We start from the raw sequence: 18468 nt of genomic DNA on the forward strand, positions 1-18468 counted from the left end.
TTCTATTTCTATTTGTAGGTCTTTGTATTTTGTTATCTTCTCCAGTTCTTTCTCTTCTATTCTGCTGTCTCCAGGCACTGCCACGTCCACTATCCAGACTTTTTTGTCTTTCTTATCGACAATTGTTAAATCTGGGGTGTTATGTTGCAGGTGCTTGTCTGTTTGAATTCTGAAGTCCCAGAGCAGTTTAATTTTATTTATTATTATTATTATTATCATCATCATCATCATCATCATCATTATTATTATCATTATTATTATTATTATTCTCGTAGCCAGACAGACATTCAGAAACAAAACAAAACAAAACAACAAAATGGTGGCTGGAGTGAAGAAGGGACAGGGACTCTATGGAAAATTTCCAAAATGGCCAGTCTGGAACTACTGCATTTTAGGCAGGAAGGATGGCACAGATTTAAGGCGCCAGTGGACAGAACTAGGCACGTGCAACGCAGAACGGAGACAATACTCCAGATTAATGAGGGAGAGAAACGGGGAATCTTAAAAACCACCTGGCAACAGTTCAGCGTCTCTCTTTATTAAATGCGAGTCTTTTACAGCCGGGAATGTCAAAAGTAGTCACCCTTGGGGGTCATCATGAGATGAACCTTGCGTTAGAGCAGGGGTTCTCAACCTTGACAACTTTAAGACTTGTGGACTTCAACTCCCAGAATTCCTCAGCCAGCAAAGCTGGCTGAGGAATTCTGGGAGTTGAAGTCCACAAGTCTTAAAGTTGCCAAGGTTGAGAACCCCTGCGTTAGAGTATCACTTAATTGTTTTCGAAGTTCCTGAAAGCGGCGAACCAAGGAAGGAACGAAGGCGGTCGCGATCCCGGAGAATTCCCTCCTCGGTCGAGTCCCCGGCGAGGTAGCGATCCAGTTTCACTGCCATGAGCCTCTTCGCACGCCTTGGCCCCAACAGAAACCAAGCCCCAAGACTGGGTGCCCTCCTGAGAGGTTGAACTACAGCTCCCATCGTCCCCGGCCAGCCATTACGGAGGGTACGGTGGCCCAACCAAATCAGGACCCTCCGTTTTCTCCGAGCGAAGGGGCCCTTTTCCTTTTGAGCCCTGGGACGGTCCCTTTCTCAGGCCGCGGCCGCCGAGACTCCCAGCTTCCGTTCGCCTTCCGACGACCTTGCCTATCGTTCCCACCCTTCCCCCCCCCCCGACACCCTGTTTTCACCCGGGGCAACTCCCCAGCGGCAGTTCAGTTTTCTCGGCTTCAAGCAAACGAAAGGCCGCCCAGCTGCCGAAAGAGGCCACTACTGAATGCAGGAAAGGAAGCTTTGGGGTATGTGTGTGTGTGTGTGGGGGGGGGGAACCACAGCGAGGAAAGGCAGGCAAAAGACAGAGCGCAAGGATGTGGCCACGTTGGCACCTGTGTCTAGTCCAGTGTTTCTCAACCTTGACAATTTTAAGGCATGTGGACTTCAACTCCCAGAATTCCACAGCCAGCATTGCTGGCTGTGGAATTCTGGGAGTTGAAGTCCACATGCCTTAAAATTGTCAAGGTTGAGAAACACTGGTCTAGTCAGATGAATACCCACTGATTAGATTATTTGGCCCTGTGGCTCCGAGATCCACGTGCAAAGTGCAAAGTGCTCTGGGTAAGACTGTCCTGTACGGGGGGGGGGTAGTTGAACAGGGAGAACGCATCGACATCTAGAAGTGATATGTGTCTATATAACTTCCCCATGTGAATGTGTCAACATCCACGGAGCATCAAAGGAAGAGAAAGCAACACCATCTTTCAGAGAACTGTTTCAGGTTCTTGTGGAGGGAGGGTGAAAGAGGATACTTCACAGCTGTGGCTGAATCTATAACGGACAGCCCCCCCCCCCCCGTCTATTCAGAAGTAACTGAGTCAAAAGGAACTTACTTTTGTAAGCTAAACCCACATTTCTTCAGGATGGAAAGCCCTCGGGACCACATCCACAAGTCACACAATTCTTGCTAGTTTTCAGGCCCCGCAGCAGCTCTCTCCTTTCAGAAATTTAGCAAGCAGGAAGTCCCCCAGCTCATTTCGTAATGTTTGAAATTTTCATACTATGCTAAGGTGGTTTGATTATTTGGGGCTAAGTGTTGAGTGACCTCAGCCTGTGGACTATAAAGGACGGTTTATGGTTGGCCAGTTGGGTGGCTGCAAGGAATTGTGGTTCGTTCAGGACAATGCATTTAAATGTGGCTTCGTGTAGTGTGCAAACACACAACCCCATTTCCCATCTTCTCACAGGGAAAATGCATTTCCCAAGCAAGGTCTTGGCCTGTTCATCTTCAAGTCTCATTATACGAGGTCAGTCTTAGTAATGGATAATATGTGCTTAGATCTACTGGACTAAAAAGACCCTAGCTCTGGAAAGCTGGCTGGGGCCCATGCTTTTCCAAAGAATTTAGTCTATATTTTCCTGCTTTTCTCCACGGCTATTTTTAGTTATGACTACGATTTTGCTCAGAAGAAGAACCTGTCAACCTCTCTTTCTGATGGCTTTGGATCTTCCTCAACATCCTTGACTTAGGTGGATGTTGGGCTTCCCCCCCCCACCTTGATTCTAACCACAGCAGAAGCAGACGAGATATTTCTCTCTTACATCCCCATAATGTCTTCATCTCATTCCCAGACCATAACTGTAGCCTTAAGTCATCCTTTAGCAGTTTCTGTTTTAGGCTCCAAAGGCTCTGTTAAAACGCTAATCATCCATTTCTTTGGTAATAGAAAGCTTTAATTGCATAACATTTGCAGCGTTTCTGCCAAGCGTCATTGTTCTGGTGTGACCTCTTTGCTAGCTGACTATTTGATGGCGCCATCCTGTTGAACAAAGTTACTGGATAAATTCTCTGGTTTTGCTGCTTTCTCCCTTTCTGAACATCACTACTGGTCCTGGAACCATCAGCCAATCGTGGCACTGGGGAGCTTCAACTGGTCCAAAACACAGTAGCACTGATAGCAATAGGCATGCTTCAAGTATGCCTCTATGACACCCAAGCTTTGTGACCTTGCAACAGTTGCTCGTTTGTCACTTTGCCTCCTGATGCAATTCCAGATGCTAGTTATGACCTATAAAGCCCTAGATGTCATAGCCCTAGTTACTTGAAGGAGTATTTTTTTTCCTGTACTGCTGGTCCATTGGATCCAATCTGAGAAGATGGGTGTACTCCAGGTTCCTTCAGTTAAGCAGGGACAACTACTGGATCCCTGGAAGGCTGCCTTCTTGTTACAGCGCTTGTTCTCTGGAATGAAGTTCCCCTTAAATACCTGTGTGATTTCTAACTCCGATGGCAGAAAATGCGCATAAGTGGCACACAGCAGACCCCTCCGTAATTCACATGGATCTCAGAAAGGAAGGTGGCACAGCATCATCAGAGCTACAGGCTTCTCTTATTAGAGTCATTCTTGATAAAACTAGTCTTGGTCTTCCTGTGAAATTGACTGTTGCTTTGGTATACCTAGAGGGGATGATACCAATTTATGATGTTTTGTTATTTTTGACTGAATTTGTTTCCTATATTGATTGTATGTTTGTTATTTCATTGCTGTGAACTGGCCAGAATCAATTTGGTGACAGATGAAATCTAAACTGAATGAATGAATGAATGAATGAAGGAAGGTAGGAAGGAAGGAAGGAAAGAAAGGAAAGAAGGGTGGAAGGAATGATTTTGAGAAATGGCTTGATTTACAGGATTTAACCATCTATCAAACACTGGGATCTCCCTAAGTCCAACTGATTACTTACTTTAAGGCTTATTTTAAGTGCACGTTGAAAGGTGCTTTTCCCACTGCACCAGTGTTCTCACTCCCAATTATCTCCTTAACTTTGTGGCTGGGTGAGAAGAGCTTGCAAATCCCAGATATGGCACTCTTCCTCTACCAGAAGCTGCCTCCAAAGCACCACAGATTTTGGATATAGAGAGGCTTGTTGTAAGAAGATGGGAAACCCCATTTTAATCTCATTTCAGTTACAGGCAAAGCTAGGCAGCCTCACAGATGGGATGGGAAGGAGATGAAAGCAATCTTCAGAAGACAGGCCCTTAAAGAATGATTAGCGGAGGCATCTTTGAGCCTTTGAAGGCCATTTGCTCTCCTGTCCTAAAAGCTTTAGCTTGGAAAACCAACTGTGTGGTTCAGTGGGTACAAAGAACTGATAGTATAAGCCAGTGGTGGGATGCAGCCGGTTCGCACCACTTCGGCAGAACCAGTAGCTAATGGCTACTGAATGGACTTCCTGAAGCGGCATCCCAGACAGAGAACCGCTTGTTCCCATATTTTAATCCGACCACTGGTATAGGCCCCAAAGAAAAGTTAGTGGCTCCCAAATAAAAATGCATCCTAACTTGCATTTATTTTGGTAGCATGTTTTTTTTCTACTTAAGAGCTTTCACGTAAAAACTGTGTAAAATCTTAAATCTTACTGATATCAATGAAGTTTATGTTCAGATAAGTGAAATATAGAATTTTAGTCCAATTTTAGGTCATGGCCAATTTGATTATATTGTAGTCCTAAACTTAATTTACTTGGAGGAAACCTGTATAGCTTTTAAGTCAATGTAGCTTTGATTGAGGGTTTTTTTTTTTTTAAAAAAAAAGTTATTCTGTTACTTTTTATTTACACAGGCAAAGGATGCCCGAACAAAAGCTCACCCCACCCCCGCCACGTCAAGTTATATTTTCGGAAGGGTTACGTTTCCTTTACAAGGGCAGCTTTATATCCTGACCACTGTAGGGGGTCTATTTTGATGCTCCAGAAAGTTCATATAGAACCATGCAGATTGCAGACTTGAAAAGATTGCTGGGAAAGTGGGGGTGGGGGAGGGAACCTGTTTGAAGCCACACACAAATGGGTTGAGAAGAGAGAGAAGGTGGGGGGGAGAGAAGCAGATAAAGCTGCCAACTTCTAGGATCAGAGCAATTTATGGAATGCAATTTTTTGGGGGGAAAAAAATCAAAATCTTGAATAACCGTTGCAGTTTGCAGCCTTTGTTTTCTTTTCAGTTCAAATCTTTGTTCCTTGAATTGAAATAACTGTATACTCGCACTTAATAACTCTTACCAAAACATTTCCAATGACTACCCTGTAGGTTGAGGTTGCTCTTTGTACAAAACTGAACAAACGTTAACTGGGAGGATGTATTGATATCCTTTCACACAGTTAGACCCAATAGGATTCTACATTTGACTGAATCATATTCAATCCAAATAATTCTAAGTTTTAGATTCCAAAGTTAGTAGTTTTTAATCAGTAATCGCAATAGCACTTAAACTTGTATACCGCTCCATAGTGCTTTTCAGCACTCTCTGAGCAGTTTACAAATGTCATCATGCCCCCCAACCATCTGGGTCCTCATTTTACTGGCCTTGGAAGGATGGAAGGCTGAGTCAACTTTGAGCTGGTCAGGACTGAACTCTTGACTGTGGGCAGACTCAGCCTGCAATATTGCATTCTAACCATTGCAGCACTCAGTAAGTCATTGTCTTTGCCACCTTCACCTCTCAGATGCTTTTTATATCCTCCTTCTGGATCCTATGAGAATTTTGAGAATGGCTTTTCACTGATACCATATCTTTCTTTCAAATAGATTTGACATGATGTTGATTCTTCTCAAACTCCTCCTGGATTGTCAAGACAGCCTATGAGGTGATCTATGGTTGGGTCCTTGTAATGGTGACATTGCCTCTTGAAGGAGGAGATGGTCTTACTGACCCTGAAGGAAGCAACAATGTGCCTCCATCTCAAGAGGCTATCACTGGATCCTTTCATTCGGGACAGTAATTGTCCAGTCTCCAACTTTTGGGAGGGTCAAACTTTGGGGGAAAGGCTATTGAGAGGGTAGTTGGAGAGCAATTACAGAAGATCTTGGAGACAGTGGATTGTCTAGACCAGGTGTGGTCAACCTTGGCTCTTTTATGACTCATGGACTTCAACTCCCAGAATTCCTGAGCCAGCCATGCTGGCTCAGTAATTCTGGGAGTTGAAGTCCATGAGTCATAAAAGAGCCAAGGTTGACTACCCCTGGTCTAGACCTGTTTCAGTCACATTTTAGGCCAGATTACAGAATGGAGATGCTTGCTGATGACTTGTGATAGAGCCAGAATGGAGGTGATGCAGCTATCCTTGTGCTCCTTGATCTTTCAATAGATTTTGATACTACCAACCACAGTATCCTTCTATATCACTTATGGAGGTTGAGGGTGGGGGGATACTGTGCTGCAGTAGGATATTGTGGTTGCCTTTGTGTCTGGTCCAGAAACATCAGTTGGTACAAAACCTGGTAGCTAGATTGGTCTCAGGAAGAATGTAAAGAGATTGTATTAAAAACCTTAGAGCACTAGTTTTGGTACCATTATGTGTCTAGGTCAATCCAGTTGACTTGAGAGGATGCCTCTTTTAAAAGGAACCTTCATGCTCACTGAGATCATCTCAAGAGTTGTTATGGGCGTATCTAAAGGGGACCCCAAACCTTTGCAATCCATTCTTTGAAAAATTGAACATCATCATCATCATCATCATCAAGTTGGAAGGGACCTTGGAGGTCATCTAGTCCAACCCCCTGTTCAGGCAGGAAACCTTATACCATTTCGGACAAATGGCTGTCCAGTCTCTTTTTAAAAACTTCCAGTATTGGAGCATTCACTGCTTCTGGAGGCAGGTTGTTCCACTGGTTAATTGTTCTAACTGTCAGGAAGTTTCTCCTTAGTTATAGGTTGCTTCCCTCCTTGATTAATTTCCATCCGTTGCTTCTTGTCCAGCCTTAAGGCACTTTGGAGAATAGCTTGACTTCCTCTTCTTTGTGGCAACCCTTGAGATATTGGAACACTGCTATCATGTCCCCCCTCATCCCTCTCTTCATTAAACTAGACATACCCAATTCCAGTAACCGATCCTTATATGTTTTAGCCTTCAGTCCCCTAATCATCTTTGTTGATCTTCTCTGTACTCTTTCTAGAGTCTTTTCTTAAAGGCCCTTAAGATACATTCCTTTTGGAAAAGGCTTTCAACTGGTGATTGAATGGTCCATTTTAACATTTAATTTGCTTAGTTTGTTTTCCCCATGGCTGACTAGGGAATTCTGGGAGCTGAAATCCACGCTGAGGTTGAGAAATACTGCGATAAAGACTTAGTTTCAACATTCACCCTCTCAGCTGAGTTGCAATTCTATGAAGTAATCCAGAGATACCCAACGTTCCGGGGAGGTATTGGAGGCTAGTTAATCTAATAATAATAATAATAGTAGTAGTAAAGTTGGAAGGGACCTTGGAGGTCATCTAGTCCAACCCCCTGCTCAGGCAGGAAACCCTACACCATTTCGGACAAATGGCTGTCCAGTCTCTTCTTAAAAACTTCCAGTGTTGGAGCATTTACCGCTTCTGGAGGCAGGCTGTTCCACTGATTAATTGTTCTCACTGTCAGGAAGTTTCTCCTTAGTTCTAGGTTGTTTCTCTCCTTGATTAGTTTCCACCAGTTGCTTCTTGTCCTGCCTTCAGGTGCTTTGGAAAATAGCTTGATTCCCTCTTCTTTATGGCAGCCCCTGAGATATTGGAACACTGCTATCATGTCCACCACCAAGTTGGTTGCAAAATTCTAATTACAATACCCCCCCTGCTCCCAGTATGTCAGCTATTCACTTCTTTGAAGGAGAGATCAGAGGAGATATCCCAAATAATCTTTTATGATTGTCTTGAATCCATCCTCCTTTGGCAATAGGGAATCTGGTCGTGATAGGGAAAATTTCTGTGTATTTCTGCATTTCCATGCAGAACTATCAATTGAACAATCCAGAAAGTTGATCTCAATCCTTGATGGTGTAAAACCCATTGCTGTTTTATTCTGTTCATATGAACTCATCCTCAACCGGATGATGGTGGTCACTGCAGGTAGATGAATTCAGATTCAAAGAGAACAATTGGCTTAGTGTATGGAAAGCTTTGTACTTTTTGCAGCTGCCCACAAGCTTGGTTTGGAAATGTGCTAACAGTCAGGAGAGGGGCTGAGTCCTTCCTCTCCGTTTTTTTTCCACTGTTCATGAAAAAGTTTCATTTAATTTTGTCTTTTAAAAGTTGAGACCCATAAAACTGAACAATCTCTGCTCAAAGGTGGTGATGGTGGTGTGGAAAAGTTAGCAAAAGTTGGACTATTATATGCTCATCAAATCCCTTTAAAGCAGTGGTTCTCAATTTTTTTAATGCCGCGACCCCCAACCGGTCGTAAGTTGAGGACTACTCAACCGGTCGTAAGTCGAGGACTACTCAACTGGTACAGCACCGTTTGCAGAATGGGACTTTTGGCAGGCTCAGCAGGGCAGAGACAGCCTGGACAATTCCTATTGGCTTTTGAAAGCCAATAGAATTAGACTCTTTCAAGAGAGTCTATTCTATTGGCTTTCAAAAGCCAATAGAATAAAAGGGAGTAGCACAGCTAATGGTGGACTGCGTTGTTTGGCGACCCCCGTGAAATGGTCGTTCGACCCCAAATGGGGTCCCGACCCACAGGTTGAGAACCACTGCTTTAAAGTGCTTGTTTGTTTTTTATCCTATCTATCTATCTATCTATCTATCTATCTATCTATCTATCTATCTATCTATCTATCTATCTATCTATCTCATCTAATCTACTACTCAGAGTCACTTTATTTATATATTTATCTGGAATTTTAAAGCATGGTAAATCTTAAGCAGGAGGCCAATTTATGGAATTGGAGCATTGTTCATGGATGGCTCCATTATTTTCGCCAGGCCTTAGTTGAGGAATTCAGAGCAGAGTCTCTGATGACAAATGAAGCAAGAAAGTAATATGGGAGAACCTCTCCACTGATTGGACCTCACTTATTACAGTGGAACATGCTTCTATGTAATCAGGATCCAGAATGCATCTTAAAATCATCAATGCAGACATGGAGGAATTGAAAAATACAACAGTTTAACTCAGAGATGGCCAACCTTGATAAATTTTAAGACTTGTGGACTTAATTCCCCAGCCAGCCATGAGGATAGCAAAACAAGCAAATTAATAGTTAAAATGGACTGGGGTGGCTAGGAGTTCAAGTTCACGAGTCTTAAAGTTGCCAAGGTTGGGCACCCCTGGTTTAACTGAACGGCAGATTAAATTATATTAAACTAATGCAGAGAAGAAGCTTCGAACAACATCATTCACTGAAAACTTTCTGCATTAATAATGGCTTCGGATATCCTAATACGGTTTGCTTTGCCCACAATTCCTTTGAAAAATTCTCAGGGACTGGGGATATGCATCCAGTTAGCCACAGACCATAGTTTCTAAATCCCAGTGGCACACTTCATACATCTTACTCCTGATAGAGTGTAGACCAGGGGTCTGCAACCTTGCCAACTTTAAGACTTGTAGACTTCAGCTCCCAGAATTCCTCATCCAGTTATACTGGCTGAGGAATTCTGGGAGCTGAAGTCCACAAGTCTTAAAGTTGGCAAGGTTGCAGACCCCTGTCTAGACAATAGGCCAAACAGGCTGGATGAATCCAGCTTAAATGAAGAAATGGGGCCTGTAGCAAGATGGTTTCTTGTTTAAGGACCACTGACACTGTCTTCCTCACCATACCACACTAGACCATCATTCCACTTTCTACAACTACAGGTTAGTCCTTGACTTATGACCACAATTGAGTCCAAAATGTATGTCACTAAGTGAAACATTGGTTAAGTGAATTTTGTAATGCTGCCAAGAAACCTACTTTGTTATATTCATGAAGCACCAGGAATTGAGTTTGACCTGAAGATTTGTAGCTTGATTAACCCTGGGATTCCTTCAGGGCTGTTGATACCACTCTCCCAAGACTCAGGGATACTGCAAATTGGTAACAGAAGAATGCTTCAACACTGGAGGTTTTTAAGAAGAGATTGGAAAGCCATTTGTCTGAAATGATATAGGGTTTCCTGCCTGAGCAGGGGGTTGGACTAGATGACCTCCAAGGTATTATTATTATTATTATTATTATTATTATTATTATTATTATTGATCATTGCACAGTCAGCCAAATATTCAGACTGGATTTGGCATTTTGTCTACCTATTGAATCCTTACCCAGGACCTGGGATAGCCAGATGTGGATGTTTGATGGTATTACAGATATCATCGCAGGATGGAAGCAGTTCCTAATAAGGCCGCCTTTTGCAATTGACTAATAGTGAATTTGTCAATGCCAATGGTGTTCAAGTGGTGCTCCAGTCATTTTGGGATTGCACCCAAGGCGCCTATTACTATTGGTACTACCCTTGCTTGCTTTTGCCACAGTCTTTCTATTTCTATTTGTAGATCTTTGTATTTTGTTATCTTCTCCAGTTCTTTCTTGTCTATTCTGCTGTCTCCAGGCACTGCCCCAGGTCCACTATCCAGACTTTTTTGTCTTTTTTATCGACAATTGTTAAGTCCGGGGTGTTATGTTGCAGGTGCTTGTCTGTTTGAATTCTGAAGTCCCAGAGCAGTTTAATTTTATCATTTTCTATGACTTTCTCTGTTTTATGATCCCACCAGTTTTTGCTTACAGGCAAATGATATTTCTTGCAGATCTTCCAATGCACCATTGTTGCTATTTTGTTATGCCGCTGCTTGTAGATGTTTGATGGCATTACAGATATCGTTGTTGTTGTTGTTGTTATTATTATTATTAAATGCTTGTATTCCTGCCTATTGGGTCATCCTGAGCCAGCTAAATCCTTGCATCGCCAAGCTATTTCCCCTCTGATTTCTACCATCTGATAGCACCACCAACATAGCCCCATTCCTCCTAGACCGATCTGTTCAATCTCGGGAAACCTCATCTAGTCAAGGGCAATCCCAGCACAAAGGAAGCAAAGCAAAAATCGCAGGCGACAGGTCTAGGCAGGGCGACCGAATGAGTTGGGCACGAAGCATTTCCCAGTGCGGCAAGACAACGCTCGTTTCTGTGCTTACCTTTCCCGCAAGGGGGCGCTGCCCTCGCGCGGAAAAGCCCGCTGCGGCCCCCTCGGCTGTCCCCGCATCTACTCCGTGGGCTCCTCCTTCTCCCCTCTCTTCACACGTCTCTCCCACGGACCCAACTTAAATCTTCTGAAGCAAGCGGGCGGGCGGGCGGGCGGCGGCAAGACTCCGCGAAGAACACGCCGGCGCCTAGGCAACGTTCCTTCAGTTTCTGATACGTGTAAAATGCAACCCAGCCCCATCGCTTACTCTCTCCCTTGAACCGGTCATATGCCTGCATGAGTTGCGTGAGGTCAAAAAAGTCAAGATGGACGACGCAACGGGGCGATCTGCTTTTTTTTTTTTTAAAAAATCTTGTATATAACGGGCAGAGCTTTATTCACATCTTTACAGGCGCCATCTTAAAGTTTTATTGTCCGTATGCCTTTTTTAAATCTGTAAACCACCCAGAATCACTTTGATAGTGAGATCAAAGTAAAAATCCCAACGAAACTCCTGGTTAAGTTGGCGGGATTCACTGCTAACTGCTTAATATCCATAGAAACTGGCCTTCCTTCGGTTATCAAACTGCAGCTTCAGCCACCACTGCTGTGTGTGTGTGTGTGTGTGTGTGTGTGTGTGTGTGTGTGTGTGACTATATCATATCTCATATCATAGAATAGAACAATAACTTTATTGTCACTTTGAATGTACGCTAATCGGCATACATTAAAATGAAATTTTGTTGCATACAGCTCTCAAAGAGTTACCACCTCCAATATACACTACATAAATATGACAAAAATAAATACAGAATTATGCATATACCCACATACATCATATCATCTTATCATATATATCTTATATCATATATATATCATATATCATATCATATACTGTCTCTTATCTATCTGCATAGTACAATATATAATATACATAATATATAAAGTTGGCGCATTGTATAAAACTACGAGAAATCGCTATTTTTAGGATAAACGGGAAGGAGCTATTAGCCAACCTGACTGGGCAACCTTTTGCCTTCAGGGATAGTTACTGCGAAGCAAGAAATCAGGTACCCACCGTAAGGCAGATCAGGCTATCTGGTTTCCATGACGCTCTGTCTTCAGAACAGCGTATCTCGAAACACTGATTCCTGTGATCTTGAGGACTAGTTACATGGATTTGTTTTCGGAAACGGTCATATAACCTTAGAATCCGATCAAGCCCGTGTTGCGTTGATGCGTGCATAGAGGGCTCTGTGGTTTGCTGGAAGTGTTATTGTTTCATTGAGCAAGCATTAAAAGCCCTAGCCGCTGGATGCTTTTACTAGCTCAAAAATAATAAAGAGCATTTGGAACAGCTAAAACCGGAAGGGAGGGAGTCTTTCAAAAAATAAAAATAAAAAAAAATTAAAACTTGGCCTTAGAACGAATTACTGTTTTTCACAAAATCAAAATGTACAAAACAAGTTTTAAAAGTTTATTCGTTCTCTTCCTCCCCCCCCCCCCCTTCCTTCATTCTCGCCTAATTTAAAAACGTGCCTCATTCAGGTCCATGTGATTTATGCTCAAATGCTTTGGCAGAGAATTAAACGACGCAGCTGCAGTCCGAAGTACATTTGTTAAAAAATGGACGATCGATCGCCTTTTCCCCACTGGCAGCTAACCCTGGCCCGTTCCGGTGTGGGTCTGGCATATTGTGTAGTGGGGGAGATTAGCTGTTTCTGATCCGACTGGGTTGCGAGTTTCCCCGCCAAGCGAGGCCTCAACCCCGGAAATGACTAGGCACCAGGGGATTGTGGATCCAGTTCTTTTTGTAGAAGACCTCTTCCCTATCCTCGACGCTCGCGTGGGAATGGAAGACCGGGAGGGCGTCAAACTCGACGGGAAAATGCGCCAGCTTTCACGCATAACTGCTAGCGTCGTGGAAACGGTATAACAAAAGTTACAGATTTTACGACGTAACTGACAAGGTAGCGACAGTCACTGCCAAACCGGGGGCGGGGGGGGAAGAGGGACGCTCTGCTACTCCCCCCCCCAAGGAGGCAAGAACTAGTGCTTTTCAGAATCAAAATTCAGAATCAGAATAGAGCTGGAAGGGACCTTAGAGGTCTTCTAGTCCAGCCCCGAGAACCTATTCCATTTCAGACAAGTGGCTGTACCCAGTCTCTCCTTAAAAACCTCCAGTGATGAAGCACCCACAACTTCTGAAGGCAAAAAAATGCTCCACTGGTTCAATTGTTCTCACTGTTAGGAAGTTTCTCCTGAATTCCAGCTTGCTTCTCTCCTTGGATTAGTTTCCATTCGTTGTTTCCCGTCCTGCCCTCTGGGGCTTTGGAAAATAAGTTGATCCCCTCCTCCTTGTAAGAGTCTTTCAGCTGTATGAGACTTCCCCGGGTGCTAAAAATCAATTTATATGCGCCACTGAATCCGGATCAGGGCTTTCCCCGGGGGAGTTAGATCCAGGGCGCTTTCCACCGATATTTTGGGTTGAAGGGCCCTGAGAACAAGGGGTAACTCCCTCCACCGCCCTTCTCCTCCTTTAGAGAACCCCTTGAAGTTTGGGGTAATGGTTTTCTCGGTCTGTTTTTGAGAGAATTGGGAAGTTCCCGGAGATCTGAACTGAAATGAGCAAACTCGGCCCCAACGGGGGGGGGGGTGAAGTTCACCTGTCATCTGAAGCCACAAGGTGGTTTGTTTGGTTCCGGCTTGCGCTGGGAGGAGGGGGGGGGAGCCCGACGGTTGGGGTTCGTAGGCTGTGTTGGAGAACTTAGCCTATTTACCTCCATGCAGCCAACTGTGGTTGAGTCACTAAACCACGGTTAAATAAACGATGGCTTAGCGGGATTTCTGAGTCTAGTTAAAATAACTGTCCTTTTCTCCTTTCGGTTTGGAATGATCTCGTCAGGGCAGGTTTTATTTATTTTTTAATGCACTACTTTGGATCCAGGTTTTTGGAAGTGCTTTCTTAAAATCTCCTTTTCAATTCATTTCTTGCACATTTACCTGATAAGGGAACCTTGCCGGACACAAAAAGGCTTCTGGCTGAGTGAGGATGCGTGGGCTTGGAGGAGATTGATCTTGTTATCTTTGTGAGTACACTAAACTATTGCAAATCCCTATAAACCCTCAGTTAATTTGTTCTTGTCATTTTCTTATGTGCAGTCACAGCCTCGGATCCCCTCCAAAGTAGATCCTTTTGATTTCAAAACGAATTGATATAATTTCCATTGAAGAAATTGTCCAAATTGTTATTTTTTGTCTTGACCATTGCATTTGCCAGTTGTTGGATGGGATAATTGCAATTTCCAGCATTTTCAAGAACTAGAAACTGGAATGTTTCTTTGGGAAGGCAGCCTACTTGCTCAGCTAGGGAAAAGCAAAGTCTGTTTAGATTACCCCAAGGAAATCCACACCCTTGAGGAATTTTCCTGCTTACTTTTGGTGCTGTGAGAAACCCACCAGGCAAACTCAAACATACCACCTGGCATCAGAGAAGGCTAAGATCCAGGTGGCTGGACTGGAGCCCCTCTCACCATGCAAGAAGCAGTTCAGCACAGCTATAACAAGTTCTGCTATGCTGGTAAAGCCTGGTTAATTAGTACCTGCATCAATTTCATTGCTTGCACCGTCAACTTAGGGACATATTAGTATCAAGCGATGAAATATTTAAATTGAATTAACTTAAACATTTCTGTGTAGTGTTATAGATAACCTTTTCATGTTGCCTCGCATCAGCTTGATGCATATCAGTCATATCAGCTCAGATATTCAGCTAGTTGCCAGGCTACCAAAGTTGGGGATTTTAACTATATATCCTTGTGAGAAAAACTACCAAACAGAGCCTTGTCTGGTTCCCCCCCCCCTCTCTTTCCACTGTTATCCTTTCCATTTCAAAAACTGCACTGTGAGAGTTGATTTACAACCTCTTTGGAATCAAGATGAGATTTATGCATATACTTAATTTCACCCATTAATGCAGATTGCATATTTCCCTAGAGCAGGGGTAGGCAACCTTGGCTCTTTTATGACTCGTGGACTTCAACTCCCAGAATTCCTGAGCCAGCATAGCTCAGGAATTCTGGGAGTTGAAGTCCACGAGTCATAAAGGAGCCAAGGTTGCCTACCCCTGCCTAGAGGCAACCACTGTTTACCATTCATCCTGAAAGAAAATACAAATAGTCTTCATTTAGTTGGGACTGGCAGCTTGGTTGTTAAACAAAACAGTTACTAAGTGTTTATGATGTGATTTTAGTGATCCTTTTACAAACTTGTGAAGGTCATAAATGCAAGCATTGGTCACAAGGTTACGTTTTCATCACTGTCATAGTGGTTGCTAAATCAGGTAGTTGCTAAAAGAAGATTAGCATGCATGCAACTGGAAAAAAAACCATAATAATTTTTCAATTGTATATCAGTAGGTGCAAATATTGAAAAGACACGGTGATGCTACTACCACTTTGGATAAATACATTCACAGAAGAAGAAAGGGATGCAACAATGTGATGTTGTAATGAATGTAACAATGGGGGCTCAGTGTTATCTCTTGAGTTAGCAAGCATGATACGGGAGTCCTTGAGTTAAGAATGTAAATAAGCCCCTCAATTAGGGTCACAAATTGTGATGGTTATAAAGCAGGTCATCACATGACTGGATCCAATTTTACAACTTTTTTTTGTGGTGGCCATTACGAGAATACGGCAATTGTAAATCAAATTGGGTTACCGTTAAGGGAACTCGTTGTTTGCTATAGGGCTGGTTGTGCCAGAAAATGAAAATAAGTGACGGTTTACGTAGTAAATCACAGTCACATGACTGTGAGGCACTGCAAATGGATGTAAATGCGATCCAATTGCCAAGTCCCCAAAGTGCAATCCTGTGACAGTGGAGGAATGGGGAGGGGAAGGCGATGTCAGAACTTTGAAATGGGGTCCGAAGTAGCTTTGGGGCCATTCATTGTAACTTCAAATGATCACTAAGTGATTGGTTATAAGTCAAGGATTAATGTAATGAGGGATCATAGTTGAGAGTCCCATATCCTATTTATGAACCCCGCAGAGGCATCTGGACTGTCAGGAACAGCTGTAGCCTCCACTTGATTCCTTTAGGTCAGTGCTTCTCAATTATTTTCTGTCATGCCCCCCTAGGAAGAAGAAAACATTTCGCGCCCCCCGCGCGACTGTAAAAATTTTTTTTCTGTACAGAGGACCGATTTCCGGGTCTAAAAGTCACATGGGCGGGTTTGGCCAATCAGGATAAAGCATCATGTCTATCCAATCAGGTCCTTTGCATGTGTCACGTGCGTTGGCGGTCATGTTGTCCTCCGCGTCGGGCTGCCGCTTGCGAGTGAGTCGGATGATCCGATCTAGAAATCCAATATGACAGTATTTGCCGAGGTCAAACGAGCCCCCCTTTACGGAGCCTCGTGCCCCCCCTGGGGGGCGCGCCCCACTATTTGAGAAGCACTGCTTTAGGTCAAGAGTGTCCAACCTTAATAACAGGGGTCTTCAAACTTGGCCCTTTTATAACTTGTGGACTTCAACGCCCAGAATTCCTCAGCCAGGCTTGCCTGGCTGAGGAATTCTGGGAGTTGAAGTCCACAAGTCATAAAAGGGCCAAGTTTGAGGATCCCTGGTTTGAGACTTGTGGACTTTCACTCTCAGAATTCACCAGCCAACCATGGGAATTCTGGGAGTTGAAGTCCGTAGGTTTTAAAGTTGCCAAAGTTGGATGCTTTTTAACTATTTTTATGTTTTTATCATGGCTGTGGCTGACATACAATGTGCCCTTGTGCAGAATTCCACATAGTACTCTCACCCCCGCTTAAAATATTCAAAATGTTTTTATCTTTTCTCAGGTGTTCTCTTTCCCGATAGCTATGCCACATAGCTTTTGAATTTTTTTTTTTTTAAAAAAATGTACAACTGGTTCTCCGATCTCTTCATCTGGTGCCCTTATGCAGCATGCAGTTTGCGCACCGGGTGGCAGCCCTGGTTCTTACAGTCATCGAATAACAGAAAACATCTTTCAGAAATATATCCAAGCATTTGGTTATCCAAATATTGAGATCCACTGGCATATGGATCTTCCCCATCTAATATCAGTTTACATGTATTGACGTGGTCCAAGTTCTACATAGTTTAGAAATGCCATGATGATTTATTTCCCTCAGCCATGGGTTGGCAAACGAGACCTCGGCATGTTTTAAAGACACCTTTTTACCTATCACATTTCAGCAGAATGTTCCAGTTATTCTTAAAATTCTGAAAGTTTATTTCAGTAACCATTTCCTTGTTTACAGTTTTACAAGGTTCTAAATATTCCATGTGCATAATGAAATCTGACATCACATGGCAGAAACACTTAGCCTTGCCGGATAAATTTATTAGCAGATGTTGCTGGAGGCAAAACACCTTTTTTGATGCCCAAGTTTCTCTAAAAGTCATATAATGCAAATGTTTTGCTGATTTTTTTCCCCCCCTTCTCCTCCACAGGCTTTTGGTGTGCATGCACAAGTGTGTGTGTATATACACACACACACTTCTTCTCCAACTTGAAGTGATTCTGGACAGCTGACAATTGGATAGAAGCAGAAAAATCAAAGAAATTTAAAAAAATGAAACTCAGGACCCAGAATCAACAAAAGGAATCACACAATAACAAAATGAATGGAATAATTAAGGTTAATCGTTTTGATGATCCATCAAAAATATTTCATTCTGAATGGGTGAATCTTACTCTGTGGTCCAGAATCTGGGGGAAGAATTGGGCTTTTAGGGCCTTTTGGAAGACCGTGAATGTTAGGACCATCCAAACCTTGGGGATGCTCTAGTGCAGAGATCCCCACTTTATGACTTGTGGACCTCAACTCCCAGAATTCCTTAGCCAGCCATGAAATAAAGGCATTTTTTAAATATTTCAATCCCGTCCTCCACTTCTGCCATTATGATAGCATAGATAGATGTTCTATCTATCTCAGCGGTTCTCAATCTGTGGGTCGCGACCCCATTTGGGGTCGAACGACCATTTCTCGGGGGTCGCCAAACAACGCAGTCCGCCATTTTTCCCCCTTTTCCTTAGCTGTGCTACTCCCTTTTATTCTATTGGCTTTCAAAAGCCAATAGGAATTGTCCAGGCTGTCTCTGCCCTGCTGAGCCCGCCAAAAGTTCCATTCTGCAAATGGTGCTGCAAGTTGTCTGCAGTGAAGGCGAGCTGTCTGGAAGTTTCCACTCCTCCCTGCTGAGCAACTACTAAAAATGTAAGTAAAAGAGGGCCAGGGGTGGGAGGTGGGAGGCCGGTGGGCGCAGGGAGGGTTGCTGGCGCACATGGGGCCCGGCGGGTGCCTTACCTCCCTTGGGCTGGGCCAGCTGGTGGCCCAGCCGGTGGTCGCTCTGTGCCGTCGCTGCCCCTTGCCAGCTATGCCTCAGCTGGCGCAGGGGGTGGCACCATGCATGTGCAGCGCTCCCGGGCAGGGAAAGTCCTCGACTTATGACCAGTTGGGTAGTCCTCGACTTGCGACCGGTTGGGTAGTCCTCGACTTACGACCGGTTGGGGGTCGCGGCATTAA

At 43.7% G+C, this 18468-nt stretch overlaps 1 long non-coding RNA gene across 1 annotated transcript; it reads left to right on the plus strand.

The window, feature by feature from the left end:
- The first annotated feature begins 12449 nt into the window (after positions 1-12449).
- Positions 12450-17975, plus strand: LOC120297257. The gene is made up of 3 exons (XR_005553749.1): positions 12450-12834; positions 13916-13993; positions 17396-17975. It is a non-coding gene; the product is annotated as an uncharacterized LOC120297257 (long non-coding RNA).
- The last annotated feature ends 493 nt before the right edge of the window (positions 17976-18468 follow it).

Source organism: Crotalus tigris, unplaced genomic scaffold (genome assembly GCF_016545835.1).
Source record: "Crotalus tigris isolate CLP2741 ecotype Arizona unplaced genomic scaffold, ASM1654583v1 scf7180000023608.1681014, whole genome shotgun sequence".
NCBI lineage: Eukaryota > Metazoa > Chordata > Lepidosauria > Squamata > Viperidae > Crotalus > Crotalus tigris.